General features: G+C 40.4%; 2 long non-coding RNA genes across 2 annotated transcripts in view; one reads left to right on the top strand and one right to left on the bottom strand.

Annotated features, from left to right (window-relative positions):
• Nucleotides 1–17972, bottom strand: part of LOC141282430 (uncharacterized) — a 71810-nt gene that overhangs the window by 23277 nt on the left and 30561 nt on the right. The gene's annotated exons all lie outside the window — the stretch shown is intronic.
• On the top strand, nt 7358–13692 carry LOC135735396 (uncharacterized). The gene is made up of 5 exons (XR_010527551.2): nt 7358–7443; nt 8246–8292; nt 9769–9815; nt 12206–12342; nt 13568–13692. It is a non-coding gene; the product is annotated as an uncharacterized lncRNA (long non-coding RNA).

The raw sequence follows: 17972 nt of genomic DNA, 5'->3' as shown, positions 1-17972 counted from the left end.
TTTACCACTAGTTTACCATACGAACAACTTGAGTCATTTAAACCTACTACAATAGAAGAGCTCTCTAAATTAGTAACATCATCTAAATCATCTTCCTGTATATTAGACCCCGTTCCCACAAAATTACTAAAAGAGGTATTTCATGTAGTGTCCGACACTGTACTAAATATCTTTAACTCATCGCTAGAATTAGGATACGTTCCAACAGCTTTCAAACTAGCAGTTATTAGACCCCTCATTAAAAAAACAAACCTTGACCGGGTAGATCTTAATAACTTTAGACCAATCTCAAATCTACCATTTCTTTCTAAAATATTAGAAAAAGTAGTGGCAAGCCAGCTACGCACATTCATAGCGAATAATAATACATATTATTATTATTATTGGAAAAGTTCCAATCAGGATTCAGGCCCCACCATAGCACAGAGACAGCGATGCTTAGAGTTACAAATGACCTCCTATTAACATCCGATCGTGGTGAAATCTCAATCCTTATATTACTAGACCTTAGTGCAGCCTTCGACACAATAGATCACAGAATCCTACTCAATAGACTAGAAAACTATGTTGGCATCAGTGGTCAGGCGCTAGCCTGGTTTAGATCGTATCTAACCAATCGATATCACTTTGTTTATGTAAATGAGGAAGAGTCCTATCACTCCCCCGTTAAATGCGGCGTACCTCAGGGATCAGTTCTAGGCCCTATCCTATTCTCGCTATATATGTTACCTCTAGGAGACATTATCAGGAAAAATAACATAAGTTTTCACTGCTATGCGGATGATACCCAGCTTTACATCTCGTCACATCCGAGCGAAACACACCAGTTTGCTAAACTAACAGACTGCATTAGTGATATTAGGGACTGGATGGCACATAACTTCCCAGGTAGCCAGTGCATTCGGGCCAGATCCGGCTGAGTGTCGGCGCACACGGCTGTGTTCTGGCTGCGGCTTACCAGCATTAAGCCAGCACTGGCCCAGCAAAAGTTGCCAGATTCGGCTAGGCTGTGGATATGCGGATTTGGTCCGATTTTGGCTGACAAATGGCATATTTTCCACATATTGGCTTTCACATTTCACGTTTGTTTTAATAAAAATATATTAATTTAACAATTGATATGCATATAATTGTTTCTATTTAATGTTTTGATAATTGTTTTCAGTTTTCCTGATTAATGGTAGCCTATGTCAATAAGTGAAAAGGAGTGTGAGGAAAAGTTAAGCTCAGAAATTTTTCCCTAATAAAATAAGGGAAGGGGAGTGTCAGGAAAACACAAAGTCGGAGTCTCTTGCGAATCAATATTTTATTAAGAATAGGAGGAGAGAGGTAGAAAAATCACTCCACAGTTCACGGCATCTCAACTAGTCCACGCACACATAAAGGAAACAATCCAACGACGTAATCCTCTCGCAGATGGAAAGAGAGTCTCAGCCGGGAAACCGGAATTCAGGTGTACTGCTTAAGGGCGAAGCGAACCTGAAGAGCTGGAGAACCGAAGCAAATCCCACGACGTAATCCACTCGCGGATGACACAGGAGTCTATAGCAGGAAACCGGAAATACAGGTGTACCGCTTGAAGGCGAAGCGAACCTGTAGAACCGGGGAACAGGATCAACGTGCATACAAACTAGTCCAGAGCCGAAACATAGGATGTCAAACTCCAGCGCGGAACAAACCCTCAGACGCCGGTGACTGAACCTGGAGCGAGAGTAGATAAAGGTGAAGCAGATATAATCGAGCCGTTGGAACCATGGACAGCGAGCGTGGCAGAGATCAACTAACAATGAGCGCGTGACAAAGACAGAACAAAAGGACTATAAATAGAAAAGCAGAAACGAGACACAGCTGGAGGATAATTAGTGAAACAAGAGGGAGGAGTGAGTGCACACGAGAGGATCCATCACCAACAGGTAAATAAACACACACCAACTACTGATCATCCCGGATTCGTGACAGTACCCTCCCCCCCAAGACCGGCACCGGACGGACTCGGAGGGGACCCACCTTGTCGCCGACGGAAATCCTCGATCAGACCAGGATCCAGTATATCCCGAGCCGGAACCCAACACCTCTCCTCAGGGCCGTATCCCTCCCAGTCCACTAAATACTGATAACCTCTGCCTCTGCGACGAGCATCTAGTAACCTCTTGACCGTATAAGCAGGAGCACCGTCCACTAGACGCGGGGCGGGGGGCTTAGGGACAGAGGCAGGACAATTATTATGGGAAAAAATCACAGGCTTAACCCTGGATACATGAAAAACAGGGTGAACCCGACCAAGACTGAGTGGTAACTTAAGCTTCACCGCTACCGGACTGACGACCTTAACAATAGTGTATGGCCCAATGAAACGCGGAGCCAGCTTACGAGAAGGCTCACGGAGAGACAAATCCTTGGTGGAAAGCCATACTTTCTGTCCACAAACGTAATGAGGTGGAGGTCGCCGGTGGCGGTCAGCCGCAGCTTTGGTCCGTCTGGAGGTCTGTAATAAAAGTGTTTTAGCTCTCTTCCAGGTGCGTTTGCATCTACGAACGAAAGCTAAAGCAGACGGAACCGCTGCATTGGGTTCTTGTGATGGGAAAAGCGGGGGTTGATAGCCGATCGATAACTCAAACGGGGATAATCTAGTAGAAGCGACGGGAAGAGAATTATGAGAGTACTCGACCCACGGGAGCTGTTGACACCAGGAGTTAGGATATTGAGACGACAGACAGCGGAGCGTTCGACCGAGATCCTGATTAGCCCGTTCACATTGCCCATTGGTCTGCGGATGATAACCAGAAGACAAGCTGGCTGTAGCGCCGATCTGTCTACAAAACTCCTGCCAAAAACGAGAGATGAACTGAGGACCCCTATCTGATACTACGTCAGTCGGAAGACCATGCAAAAGAAAAACGTTAGTAATCAGAATCTGAGCCATCTCCTTGGCAGAAGGAAGTTTAGGTAATGGAATGAAATGAACCGCTTTAGAGAAACGATCCACCACAGTCAGAACGACAGTGTTACCATCAGACGCCGGTAAGCCGGTGACGAAATCAAGGGCTATATGAGACCAGGGGCGGGAGGGAATGGGCAAAGATTTAAGTAGACCAGCGGGAGGTTGATTAGAAGCTTTATTACGAGCACAGACTGAACAGGCTAATACAAACTGTCTGATGTCCGTAGCCATCGAAGGCCACCAAAAACGTTGACGGACGGCAGCCAACGTTCTCCGAATTCCTGGATGACCGACAAACCTAGATTCGTGACCCCACTGGATGACATCGGAACGTAAACACTCAGGAACCCATAGACGACCCGCTGGACACCCCTCTGGCACTTCGCCCTCTCGGCCGGCCTCTCTCACCCGCTGCTCAACCCCCCAAACGAGGGCACCGATTACCCTCCCCTTGGGGAGAATGGTTTCGGTCCGCCCAGATTCAGAGGAATCGAACAGACGTGAGAGCGCGTCTGGTTTAATATTCTTTGAACCAGGCCGGTACGAGAGGGTAAAGTTAAAACGGTCAAAGAAGAGTGCCCAGCGAGCCTGTCTAGATGTTAACCTTCTGGCTGAACGGATATATTCTAAGTTCTTATGATCCGTCCAGACCAAAAAGGGCTCAGAGGTTCCCTCCAACCAGTGACGCCACTCACCCAGCGCAAGTCTGATCGCCAGCAGCTCCCTATTACCAATGTCATAATTTCGTTCCGCTGGGTTTAACCGGTGAGAGAAAAAAGCGCATGGATGCACTTTCCCGTCAGCAGACGACCGCTGAGATAAAACGGCGCCTACCCCGACATCAGATGCATCTACCTCCACTATAAATTGATTTGCTGGATCGGGAATAGAGAGAACAGGAGCAGAAACGAAACGGGACTTTAATTCATCAAAGGCTTCCTGTGCCTCTCCATCCCAGCGAAATCGTACTTTAGAGGAAGTGAGAGCGGTAAGAGGTTTAGCGATCTGACCAAAGTTTCTGATGAATCGCCGGTAAAAGTTGGCGAAACCCAGAAATCGCTGAAGCTCCTTACGAGTGTCGGGCACTGGCCATTCGGCAACCGCTTTAACTTTAGCAGGATCGGGGCGAATCTCTCCCTCGGCAATGATGAAACCCAGAAACGAAACTGACTCTCTGTGGAATTCGCACTTTTCCGCCTTAACAAAAAGCTGATTCTCTAAAAGCCGTTGTAAAACTAGGCGAACATGCTGGGTGTGTAACTGCATAGAGGGTGAAAAGATGAGGATGTCATCGAGATACACAAAGACAAAATTATTAATCATGTCTCCCAGCACCTCATTAACCATAGTTTGAAAGACAGCTGGAGCGTTACAAAGGCCGAACGGCAGAACGCAATATTCCCAGTGTCCAGAAGGTGTATTAAAAGCTGTCTTCCACTCATCGCCCTCCTTGATACGTACCAAATGATAAGCATTACGCAGATCCAATTTGGTAAAAACCCGTGCTCCTTGTAATAACTCGAAAGCCGAAGACATTAATGGTAAGGGGTATTTATTTTTAACAGTAATGTCATTAAGCCCTCTATAGTCAATGCACGGACGAAGCGACCCGTCTTTTTTCTTCACAAAGAAAAAACCAGCACCAGCTGGAGACGAGGAGCGGCGAATGAGACCGGCATTAAGCGCTTCACTAATGTACTTATCCATAGCCTCTCTCTCTGGTTTAGAAAGGGAAAAAACTCGACCCTTAGGCGGAAAAGTACCTGGAAGGAGATCGATTACACAATCATACGACCGATGAGGAGGTAGGGAGGTAGCCCGAGCCTTACTGAACACCCGGTGCAGATCGGAATACTCCGTCGGAACCCCTGAAAGATCAGCAGCAGGAGTCTGAAGGGTAGAACACACAGACATAGAAGAAGCAGGACCGAGACAAGAAACATGACACGAATCTTTCCAGGACAAGACAATGTTGTTCTGCCAATCAACGTGAGGATTATGTTTAATTAACCAGTCATGTCCTAAAATGACGGGTGTCTGAGATGATTCCAATAAATGAAATTCAATATCCTCACGATGATTGCCAGAAACAAACAAACTCACAGGGGGTGTGCGATGGGTGATCTCTGCCATGTGCTGTCCCTTTAATGTCCAGGCCGAGAGAGAGGAAATTAAAGGATGAGCAGGGATACCCCAAGATTCAGCCAACCTGGCATCCAAGAAGCTCGCCTCCGCGCCGGAATCCAACAATGCCTGTGAATGGAAGTTAGAGGCGTTAAAACTTACAATAACAGGCAGTAAGGTGCGGTTAACAGAGGTACAGTTAGCGGGAGACTTGAAAGATGAAATGCCCACCGATACTCCCAGGTCTATCGGTGGGCAACCCCTTTTAACGGACACGAAGCGGCAAGATGCCCCGCCTTACCGCAGTAGAGACACAATCCATTTACCAGGCGACGTTGCCTCTCTCTGCCGGTAAGGCGGAGTTTACCGAGCTGCATGGGTTCCTCTGGTTCCGACGACTGAAGAGATGAAGGTGGCGAAGGCGAAACCTCAGGCAGTAGTAGTGAAGCTCTGCGAAACGACCGCCGAAGGTCTCGTTGATGTTGACGATTCTCAATCCTTAATGCTAAATCAATAGCGGCTTCCAGAGATGTTGGAGGATCCCGTGCAGCTACCTCGTCTTGGATGTCTGGGTTGAGACCCTCAAGGAATTGAGAGCGTAGCGCAGCGTCATTCCATCCGCTGGTGACAGCCAGGGTCTTGAACGAAATAGCATAATCCGTGACAGAGGATCCACGCTGGAGCAATCTCACCAGCTCCGCGGCTGCCATGTCTCCCTGAATAGATCGATCAAAAAGTCTTAACATCTCTTCCTTGAGGGTCTCGAAGGAAGCCGTGCACGGAGCTTTGGCCTCCCAAACAGCCATTCCCCAGTCCCTCGCTCTCCCGGTAAGCAGCGTCAGCACAAACGCTACCTTGGAAACAGCTGATGAAAACTTGCGAGGCTGGAGAGCGAAGACCAGGGAACATTGCTGAAGGAAAGCCCGGCAGGTGTTAGGATCGCCGTCAAATGTAGGTGGAGTAGCAGCGTGAGGTTCAGATTCAGCTCTGGAGGATGTTCCGCTGGAACCAGCGAGTTGAGGTTCACCTAGTGGTAGAGTGATCTGATCCAGGCGATTTGTAAGCTCAGTAAGCCGGTCAGAGAGAAGACGAAAGTCTCTAGAAGCTGCACTCAGAAGGGATGAATGTTGGTCAATTATTGCCCCCTGCTGGCTGAGTGCAGTCTGCACCGGATCTAGACTCTCAGAACTCGCAGACTCCATTTCTGACGCGCTCATTTGTCAGGAAAACACAAAGTCGGAGTCTCTTGCGAATCAATATTTTATTAAGAATAGGAGGAGAGAGGTAGAAAAATCACTCCACAGTTCACGGCATCTCAACTAGTCCACGCACACATAAAGGAAACAATCCAACGACGTAATCCTCTCGCAGATGGAAAGAGAGTCTCAGCCGGGAAACCGGAATTCAGGTGTACTGCTTAAGGGCGAAGCAAACCTGAAGAGCTGGAGAACCGAAGCAAATCCCACGACGTAATCCACTCGCGGATGACACAGGAGTCTATAGCAGGAAACCGGAAATACAGGTGTACCGCTTGAAGGCGAAGCGAACCTGTAGAACCGGGGAACAGGATCAACGTGCATACAAACTAGTCCAGAGCCGAAACATAGGATGTCAAACTCCAGCGCGGAACAAACCCTCAGACGCCGGTGACTGAACCTGGAGCGAGAGTAGATAAAGGTGAAGCAGATATAATCGAGCCGTTGGAACCATGGACAGCGAGCGTGGCAGAGATCAACTAACAATGAGCGCGTGACAAAGACAGAACAAAAGGACTATAAATAGAAAAGCAGAAACGAGACACAGCTGGAGGATAATTAGTGAAACAAGAGGGAGGAGTGAGTGCACACGAGAGGATCCATCACCAACAGGTAAATAAACACACACCGACTACTGATCATCCTGGATTCGTGACAGGGAGAAGCATATTTTAATGTTAAGAATAGGTTTGTAGAGGCATAAAGTGCCATTAGCCTATTGAATGTAAGTATCTGGGCTATTAAGTTTATACTGAAATATTTTCTATGTATGTAATATTTCAACAAACACATATTGTATTAATTAATGGTCAAATACTAAATTGAGATTTTATAAAAACATTTTATAAGCTGTAAAGCTTGTCAATTTGTTTACTTTATTACAACTACAATTTTTTTTTCAGCCCTTTTCCAGAATTTGAACTAATTTGATCATAAAGATTGATCTATTTATAATTTATCGATTACAATTTTTAGACAATTAAAGCAGGTTAAAGGAACTTTTATTTTGGAAAAAGAACTGCTGCTGTTTCAAGACATGCGCACTAGCTGCGACATCTAGTGACGACATTTACCGGGCTTTAACGGTTGTTGCTGCATGAAGTCTGCTGCAATTTCTCTGAGGTAAGACTTTTTGGAAGTTATTTAACATAATTTTAATGCATAAAATATTTATACTCTGCACATATTAGATAAATGTAAACTTCATTTAAAAGAAGGACAAACTGGTGTGACTGATATAGTATACGTAATTTTTTAAATGACCACAATCCCACTTCAACAAATATGTAATTTAGCATTTGAATTTATTATTAAAATACTGAAGTCTTTCTAGATAAATTTGAGTAGAAAATCGATTTTTATAATTTATCTGACAAGGAGAATTCGGACATAAGAAATGAACTCTGCTCAGTTTAATGAACTTAAGTTACTTAAACAGTAATATTTCGTTTAGCATAACAAACAAATAATATTTCGCAACTCATAAAACTGGTCTGAGGATTTGCCTCAGCAGTCTATGCAGCAGGCGGAAGTAACTGAGGGATCGTGAAGCTATTCTGCTAAACACTCGTAGCCACCTCAGCCAGTTCCGCTATTATACAGCTGACTGAGGTAATTTTTTTTTTTTACCAACGGATAACTTTGTCTGGTACTACAGAAAACGTTTGAATTTCACAGAATAGAGAGCATTGCAGCTACAGGACACAGCTGGTAGTTAAACTTCTTTACTTAAAGTGCACCTGCAGTAAAAATATTTCCACCTCACTGTTGCACAACATTATAACCGATTTCATCTATTGAAAGATACTTTGTAGAAATTGAGTGAACCTTAATTATGTAATTATTACTCAACATTTTGTATCTATGATCTGTCTGTCTGTTATACAACTTAACAACTTATTGTGATTGTTTTTGTCACATTTAGATTTCTCAAGATCATAAGTTTGGACAGAATTCATTTGAAGAATTAATGTAAGTAAAAGTACAATATTGGATGGGGCATGGATATTTCTTGGGAATCAGTTTTGTTGCATTGTTAATGTCAGGACTGTCTGAGGGGTCAATTGGGGCCAGAAGTATGATAGGGATTCGTTTAGGGCTACAAATATATATTACAAATAACAAGTCTTTAAAAAGTCTTTACATTAAGTAGTCTAAACTAAACTTTGATATGTAAACGTTGTTATGTAAACTATAATAACAAGATATTTTATTAGATCACAATTCCAGTTTATGGATTTGGCATTTGCAGTCATTTTGAAAAATAAATATAATGGTAGAGAAAACACAATTATCTGTGGATGTGTGTGATTAAGAGTAAGGAAAACTTACTTTTTTATATAATTGAAAATCTCAAAACAACCCTTAAAAACCAAATTGAGTTCTCTTTTGCTGCATCTTGCAAATATTACAATTTTAAATAGGCAAGGCTTAAAAAGGTATAAAAATAATAATGAACTTTCTCGATAATACAACACTGGCACAATTGGGCATGTAACCGTTTTTTTTACCTTAGTAGTGTGCCCTTATTCTAGTACTTATGTTTCTAGTAGCTATGTTTACATGCAACCAATTAATCAGTTTGTAATCGTATTGATGGCTCAATCGTATTAAAAAGCCGTCATGTAAAAACCTTAATCAATACGATTGAGGTAGATTGGATGCAAATTTGAATCATATTGAAAGGGGTGGTGTAGTCCAATCTGTGATCCGATCAGCAGGAGAAAAGTATGCATGTAAATGCGTGAATCGAAGTATTTTGTCGGATGCAAAAATACATTGTACATGTGCACAGAAAATTTGTGCTCAAGTTCACGTCGTATATTTACCTCTTATTTGCTTTGGTTTGGCTTTGGGGTGGCATTGCCAAGTCCTCTCTTTTTTTCGTTCAGATTTGGGCTACTGTTTAAACTGTCTTTGCGAGTTGTTTTTTCTGCGGGTCAGATATGAAAGGATTTTGTTCATTATTTATTGGTATTTGGGCTGTGATAAGTCATTGGGATGCTTTTGGGCTAATTTTGAATGTCCATGGGGATGATTTTGATATGTGAAGCTGCCAACCCTGGCTGTGCGCTTGCACAGATGTTCGGTTTATATAAAATGTACATGAAAACAAACATTTTGAGGTGCAAACATTTAAACATGTTTAGGGTGCATGTAAACTGTATTGTTGTAACCTTTCATCGGATTAAATTCAGTCGGATTGACAAAATTTTGTGCATGTAAACATGGCCCTTGTGATGATGACAGTTTGTTCGAGGATAAGAAAACTGCCATCTAGGGTTTCAGAACGAAGCAAGAGCCATCAATATTATATATGTATTGTATGTTTATGTATATATACATTAGCAAGTAAATGTAATGGTTTTCTGAATAAATATACATAAATAACATAATGTGTCTAAAAATTATTACACAAGAAATTCAGATCTTTCATGTGTTTTTCAGAGCACTAGCAGGTTCCAATAAAGGCTGGAACAGAACAGACAGAAAAGGTACAGTATACTTTCTTTCCATGTCCGCCTTGCCCACGCACACATCCGTACTGCTTTAAAAAGTATATATTATTTACAGGACATTCACAAATTTAGAAAAAATGAAGAAAAGTAGCAGCTCCACCACTGCATTGAATATACTGTTCTGTATGAGTGTGCAACTCAGCGTTCCCACAACGCGCACGCTTGACATCTTTTCCTCAGACATGAGGGCTCGCGAAGCACGCACACAGCGCGCAGTCAACACATGTGTGATCACTAAACTAAGTTTTCTTTCTTGTTTAAGTGAACATAAACAGCTAGATGTGTCAGTATCAGTATATTAAAGCAGTGCAGTCTTAAAGCTGTTCTGGGTCTTAAAGTGACAGTAGCCTACTGCTTTCTGTGTCAGAAATGTTCTTTCCACCCAAAAATGAAAATCACTCACTTTTCTTAACTGAACAACTTTTGCAGCTGCACATTTAATTCATACAGTGAGGACTGTGCAGTGTTTTGTGTGTATTTATTGCTAATGTTAAATCATAGATTCTAATAACTAATATTTTTACATTTAATACAGATGTCTTAAAAATTAAAACAAGATGAGTATAGTGTTATGATAAAAAAAAAAAACATTTGGTTGCTTGTCAGTAGCATTGTTGTAGTGACAGCCAAAATACATCGGCCTAGGGCTGGGCAATATGGCAAAAATCCATATTGAACGATAATGATATATATTTCGATGTAAGTTGTTAATGCTTCCAGCTTTAAAACAGTATACCAACAATGACTGAAGCCACAAAAATAAGAGGGTTCATTTATATTTTAATCTGCGCCTCGTCAGTTTTTTAGCTAGCCAAACCACTTCCATATAAAGGAATTCGTGCTACCTTTTTGTCCACAATTTATCATCTTTGGATATTCGTTGCCACTTCCACTCATTTTTGTTTAGTTTTTTTGTTGTTGTGTCGAGTTTGCAAAGTAGGAAATGGACTTTGTACTACTCATGTGTATTACATATAGGCCAATGTATTTTGGCTGTCACTACAACAATGCTACTGAAAAGCAACCAAATTTTTAATATTTCCTCTTAATCATAATACTATACTCATCTTGTTTTACTTTTCAGGCATCTGTATTAAATGTAAATATATTAGTTATGAAATTGTCTGTCAACATGATTTTAAAATGAACCTTAGCAATAAATACAAATAAAACACTGCACAGTCCTCACTGTATGGATTAAATGTGCAGCTGCGAAATGTATTCAGTTAATAATAGTGAGGGGTTTTCATTTTTTTTGTATAATGAACATTGATCACTCAAGACAGCTTTGAACACCCAAGACAGCTTTAAGACGGCACTGCTTCAATATACTAATAAACATACAGCTGTTTATGTTCACTTAAACAAGAAAGAAAACTTAGTGAGCCCTCGTGTCTGAGAACCATATACGAGCTATACATGCTGGTAAACAGGCACGTCACCTTGTGGAAACGCACAGTCGCACACTCATACAGTACAGTATATTCACTGCAGTGGTGGATCTGCTAATTTTCTGTTATGTTTTCAGTTGATAAGATGTGCTTTTTGATTACTGAAATTTAATTTAACCAGAATCCAGAATAAAACGAAAAACACGGAATTTGAGAAAAAATTTAACTGAATCGGGGGAAAAAACAAGGGCCATAGCTGTGCTAAAACCTGACTCCAATTGGCTTTTTTGAGGTCATTCAATTAAGGGTTCACATTTTTTCACAAGCACTAAGATGTTTTTTGGTAGTTCTCAATAAAGACATGAAAGATCAGAATGTTTTTGTGTAATTATTTTTAGACACATTGGGGCGGTTTCCCGGCCAGGGATTAGACTAGTCCTAGACTTAAACAGTTTTAAGAGCTCTCCAAACTGAAAGCAACTTACACTTACATATCTTAAAATACATCAGTGCCCTTTGTTTTACCTCAAAATGCACACAGGTAATATTTTTAGTAAGGCATGTTTGTTAAAACTAATTATATTTCCTAATTAAACTAAGGCCTAGTTCTGGATTAAGCTAATCCTGGTCCGGGAAACCGCCCCATTATGTTTATCAATGCCCTTGACTTAGATAAAGTTTAGATCGCATTTTATGACAAATTTGTTCAGAAAACTGTGAAATTCACATACTTTTTCTTGCCACTGTATATAAAGCCATTACAATGTTAATCTATGAAGCTATAAGTCTTCCAACCTAAAGTACCTGTCAATGTTTTTGAAGCAGAATAGCTTGTAGGTAACATTTAACCCTGGAGAACCCACGGGTCAAATGTGGCCAATGTTAATTGATTCTAAGAGAAGGGTTCTTGGGTTCTCCAGGGTTAAACTAACATGCTTGCATTTACCTAATTAAATAATTTTGTTTCTTTTCAAGAATCTGTCAGAAGAAATTCAACTACTGTTCGTGCACCAGATGGTGAAGTAGAAAAGTTCGTAAAAACTTCTGCAGCTTGCATCTGACAGAGATGCAAAAAGAATAAGAGAGCGGGCCTGAAAACAAGCAAATTCAAGGTATTTCAATTGTTGTTAAAGGGATAGTTCAATAGATATTCTTTCATCATTTACTCATCCTCATGTTGTTCTAAATCTGCATGATTTTTTCTGATGAACACAAATTAAGATGTTTTGCGTAATGATGGTAAAAACACAGCACATTGTAACCATTGACTTCCATAGTAGGAAAAAGTATTTTGAATGTATTGTGATATATGATGAAGAAAATATTTTGATAAATGATGGTTAGCACACAGGTGACGGTACCCATTAAATTCCATCATATTTTTTATTCCTTCTATGGAAGTCAATGGTTACAATCTGCTGTGTGTTTACCATCATTCCTCAAAATATCTTCTTTTGTGTTCATCAGAAAAAATTCATACAGGTTTAAAGGTAGGGTAACACATTTTGAAAAATGCTAACGGTAGCCGCCTAGTAATGAAATCACGATCCCACCCTTAAGTCAAATCGCCATCCAAAGTCACGCCTCTTTCAAAACACATGAACATGCACAGATCAGACGGTCACATTTCATGTCTCATTCACCAGTGAGAAAACTTTGCAGTACAAAGTGAATAACACTTCCAAAATAACAACTGGTTTATATCAGAATTAGTTTAAGCACACGTTCGGTTGTGTAGACGTAGTAACTATATCGTTATGCTAATCCGTAAACGAACACAAATTTCATAAGCAACACAATGTTTCATCAAAGTAGAATATCTGAATCCATCTCAATACAAACATATCGCGTACCTACCTTACCAAAATAAACAACGACCCTTTCAGACCCTTTGCCTCCTGCAGCTGATTGCATCTCGTGCTAAAGCAGTAAAGTTACAGATGTTAATTTGGGTTTTTGCTCTTGCTGATCCAGGCAGTTTTTGCTGTTGTTGTTATAAAAGATGCCTTTCGTTTTGTGGCTCCTGTACAGGTTGTCAATTCAGCAGAAAAGTTTGCTTTTCTTGCTGTTTACAGACAGGAGGTGAGCGCACGTGAACACGCATCTTAATACCAAGTGTAAACAGCCTCTTAACCAGCATAACTAAAAATCTTTCAGGATCAAATCTGTTACCCTACCTTTAAAACAACATGAGGATGAGTAAATGATGACAGAATTTTTATTTTAGGGTGAACTATTCCTTTAACATTTACCCAATTTAACATTAATGCCTTCAGTCTATCTGATGAAGTAACCATGAGTCATTTTCTGTTCCCCCTCTTATCTCTTTTCTCTCAGTCTTTCCTTCTTTTAGGGTACACTTGAGGAGTGTCCAGATGTTTATTAATGTTTTATTAATGTAATGTTATGTTTCAAATAAACATGTAAACATACTGTATATTTTTCTTTCTTTTTTAAACACCTACAGTAAAGTGTGACACTTAACACATTAAAAGCATCACAAACATTGAGGATAGAACTTCTAATATGCAGTTTAACTTTTTTTAACTAAATATAATAAAAGTTTTTTTTAAGAAGGGATAAGTACATGCCATCTTAAGGGCTAAGGTTATAAAGTATTGTTTTGTGGAAAAAACACTTTAAAAAAAAATTCGGGCTAGTTTCGTCTGAGTGTACAGTTTAAGCTGGCATGATTCTGGCACTTTGCTGGCATTGTCGGCTGACTTTAAGCACCCCGGACATTGGCCAGTTTCGGCTGAGTGTACAGTTTTAGCTGGCGTGATTCTGGCACTGTGCTGGCAGTGCCGGCTCACTTTAGGCACCCGGACATGGGCCAGTGTACTTGGGCCGATTCTGGGGCGTCATTCATCCCAGAGCTGGCCCTTTTCTGGCAGCCGGAACTGGGCCGTGTTTTTTTTTCTGGCCTGCCGGATTTGGGCCATTATTGGGCCAAACTGTTTTGGCTACCTGGGTTTCTTATGCTAAACTCCAATAAGACTGAGATACTTATTATTGAACCAAATCACTCCAAACATAATATGTCAGATTACAAGTTGCCCATAGATGGCTGCACGGTGGTGCCATCTTCCACGTTTAAGAATTTAGGCGTAATGTTTGACAGCAATCTATCTTTCGATAGTCATATCTCCAACGTCTGCCGCACAGCATTCTTCCATCTTAGAAATATCTCAAAAATACGCCATATGCTGTCTGCATCAGATGCAGAAAAGCTTATCCATGCTTTTATGACCTCTAGAATAGACTATTGTAACTCGTTACTCGGGGGATGCAATGCAAATCAGGTAAACAAGCTACAGCTGGTTCAAAACGCCGCCGCAAGAGTGCTTACTCGATCTAAAAAAGTATGATCACATTAGTCCAATTCTGGCATCTTTACACTGGCTACCAGTTAAATATCGCATAAAATTTAAAATATTACTAATCACCTACAAAGCATTAAATGGCCGAGCGCCCTCGTATATTAAAGAATTACTATCAGAATACAATCCACCACGTAAACTGCGATCACAAAATTCTGGTTACTTAATTATCCCTAGAATATCAAAAGTGTCTAAAGGTGGTAGATCCTTTTCCTACTTGGCCCCTAAGCTCTGGAATGATTTACCAAATAATGTTCGAGCATCAGACACAGTCGAGCAATTTAAATCTAAACTTAAGACATTCTTCTTTAACAAAGCATTCACATAGAATGTCCAATAAATGTACTTTTTCCCGCGTTAGTTATTTTGTCTAGAAAAAAGCACTCACATACCTCATATGGGTAATTTACTCTTGCCGCAATAGTTAGCCTGTCTGGAACCGAGCTGAATTAAACCACTATAATGTATGACACTTGCATTACATGCGAACGGCCCCTACGCTAATAGAATTCTGTTTTTGTCTCCCTGTCTCGTCCTCGACCCCGAGGACATTGAGACAAACAGACCCAGTTCCTGTTACTGAGAAGGTCATCGCACCACTGATCTGTCCTTCAACGTGATGCCCAGCAGATGCGCGACCAACGACCACCGGCTGAACCAGTCTAATCCACTTACCCGCTTCCTATCCCTACCGTGTCTATATATATATATATATATATATATATATATATATATATATATATATATATATATATATATATATATATATATATATAAATATTAATCCCTCCCTAGGGTTTTTTGTCCTTCTAGGAGTTTTTCCCACCGGGTTTTCTCCTAAGGGGGTTTTTTAGTCCCAGGGAGAGTCAGCCAACTTTGGCTTAACTTAGCACTTTACTGTATACGTTACATTATTAATACGCTCGCTTACACGGCTTATCCATAGCCGCTTTATTCTACTTCTTATACTATGTATTGATTTTCAGTGTCCTCCTCTACATCTACTCATGTAAAGCTGCTTTGCAACAATTGACAATTGTGAAAAGCGCTATATAAATAAAATTGAATTGAATTGAATTAAAATTCTATAAGATTTTAAGTATAATCTATCCTCAACAACGACAACTATTAGAATGTGGAGCCATTTAACACGTCTTGATTCTACTGTATCTTAAAGGCTGCAACTCACTTTTTTAAAATACAACATTCAAATAAAGTGCTGTTTTTTTCTGTGCCATACTTCAACTGACAACATCAAGGCAATGCATCAAGGTAGGCATTAGGCAGCAGAACATTAAACATGTATAGTGCATGAATTGAACATATTTAGTACAAAAACTTGGGCTGGGCAATACATCAATGTTTTTAAAATTTAACAATCAATGTATCACACCTTAAATCTGAGGTAGAACAGACAAAGTGTCACACCTTAAATCGGAGGTAGAACAGGCAAACAGTGTCACACCTTAAATCTGAGGTAGAACAGGCAAACAGTGTCAAACCTTAAATCTGAGGTAGAACAGGCAAACAGTGTCACAGCTTAAATCTGAGGTAGAAGAGGCGGAAATGGATCGAAAGAAATGGAAAAAAAACTTCCTCAATACCCATCTCAACAAATAATCCATTTGGAGTAATTCACTCATTGAACAAATCATTTTTCAGCGTCAGTAGACGCCCTTTTAGTGGTTTGTTGTCCTCAAGACACATGACAACCTTTTGGACAAATGTGAATGTAAGCTCGAGATTTTTTGGGTACTGTAGGTCTAGTGCATAGATGTACCAAAAGAGCAGGAGAAATGAGTCAGCCAGATTTGTGGGACCACTCACAAGTATTTCATCCTCCACGACAATACTGATACTCTCAGGGCTGAAGAGGGCTGCATCAGTAGGGTCATCCGTGACAACTAGCCACTGGAGTGTCAGTGAGGTCTGGACCATCTGCTGACTATAAGTTAGTTAGAACTTTATTATTATCCCCTTGGGGAAATTTTGTTGCTTGTGTTTCACATGCACCCACATAGCACAACAATACACATAATACAACATAAAAAGAAAAAAACATAAAAATACACACAATCATCCCTGAGACCCGCTCAGTTGGCACCTCCACCGTGATTTTTATTCAATAATTTAACTGCCTGGGGTAGGAAGGAGTTTTTCCCCCTGTTTTTAAAAAGTCCTGGCATCCGAAATCTACGCCCTGAAAGTAATGTTTCGAAATTAATAAACAGAGGATGCCTACTATTCTCTGTGATTTTAATCGCTTTACTAAGGCATCTATTTTGATAAATTTGTTCCAGCCCTTTCAAGGGGATACCAATTATTTTACTCGCTGTACTTAAAATTTTCCTAATCGAACTCTTTTGTTTAATTGTGGCATTTCCAAACCAACAGGTAATACAAAATATTAAAAAAAACACTTTCAATAAAAGAATGATGAAAAACTTTGAGGATTGGGACACTTACATTAAATGACCTCATCTTCCTAAGGAAGTAGAGTCTTTGCTGCCCTTTTTTAGTCACAGTCTCAGTCCATTTATCCCACCTCAGTTTATGATCAAGAACAACCCCTAGATATTTATACTCATTAACACTCTGAATTGCCTCCCCCGTGATATTGGTTACACTCACTGAAGACTCCTTCCTAAAATCGATGCACATCTCCTTTGTTTTTAAAATGTTTAACTTAAGATTTGACATATCACACCAAGAAACAAATTCATCTAAAACAGGTCCATGACTGTCCTCATCCCCTTTTAATAGACTAACTAGTGCAGTATCATCTGCAAATTTAATAAGATATAACACACAAATAAGACAAGAATGAGTTCAGCCTTTCAAGGATACAAATCATGCTAATGATGTCTAGACATTACTGTCACTTAGCACTTAGACTGCAACTAACTTACATGTTTAAACTATTTTCTTTTCATATGCTTATATCTTATGTTAGTTTCACACCTATCTGTTGGCATACTTTTGTTAAGTGGAATGCTTTATACTTACCTTTTCATTTATGTAATTTCTACATGCCAGTTTGAAGAATAACAACTCAAATAAACTTCATAAACAGGTTCTGGATGGTATTCCAGAAAAGAGGTTCAACAAACTCTGAGCCTAACCCTGAACTCGGAGTTGACTTAACGTGTGAAATGAAATTGAGCTCCTGCCTGAAGACTAGTAAAAAGCAATCATCAATGGAGCTCCAATAGAGGGTATGCATTGACGTCACTTTTCCACGTGACCAAGCGACAGCTCGCCCGGTTGAGTGGCAAATGATTCAACAAAGTGGCCGTTTTTCATTGCGGCTGCTGCGAAAAACGCCAGTAAAACTGACTATTATCAGCTTAAATTGAATTTAG

The sequence above is a fragment of the Paramisgurnus dabryanus genome, chromosome 7 (assembly GCF_030506205.2).
Source record: "Paramisgurnus dabryanus chromosome 7, PD_genome_1.1, whole genome shotgun sequence".
NCBI lineage: Eukaryota > Metazoa > Chordata > Actinopteri > Cypriniformes > Cobitidae > Paramisgurnus > Paramisgurnus dabryanus.
This window is presented reverse-complemented; position numbering and strand designations above follow the sequence as displayed.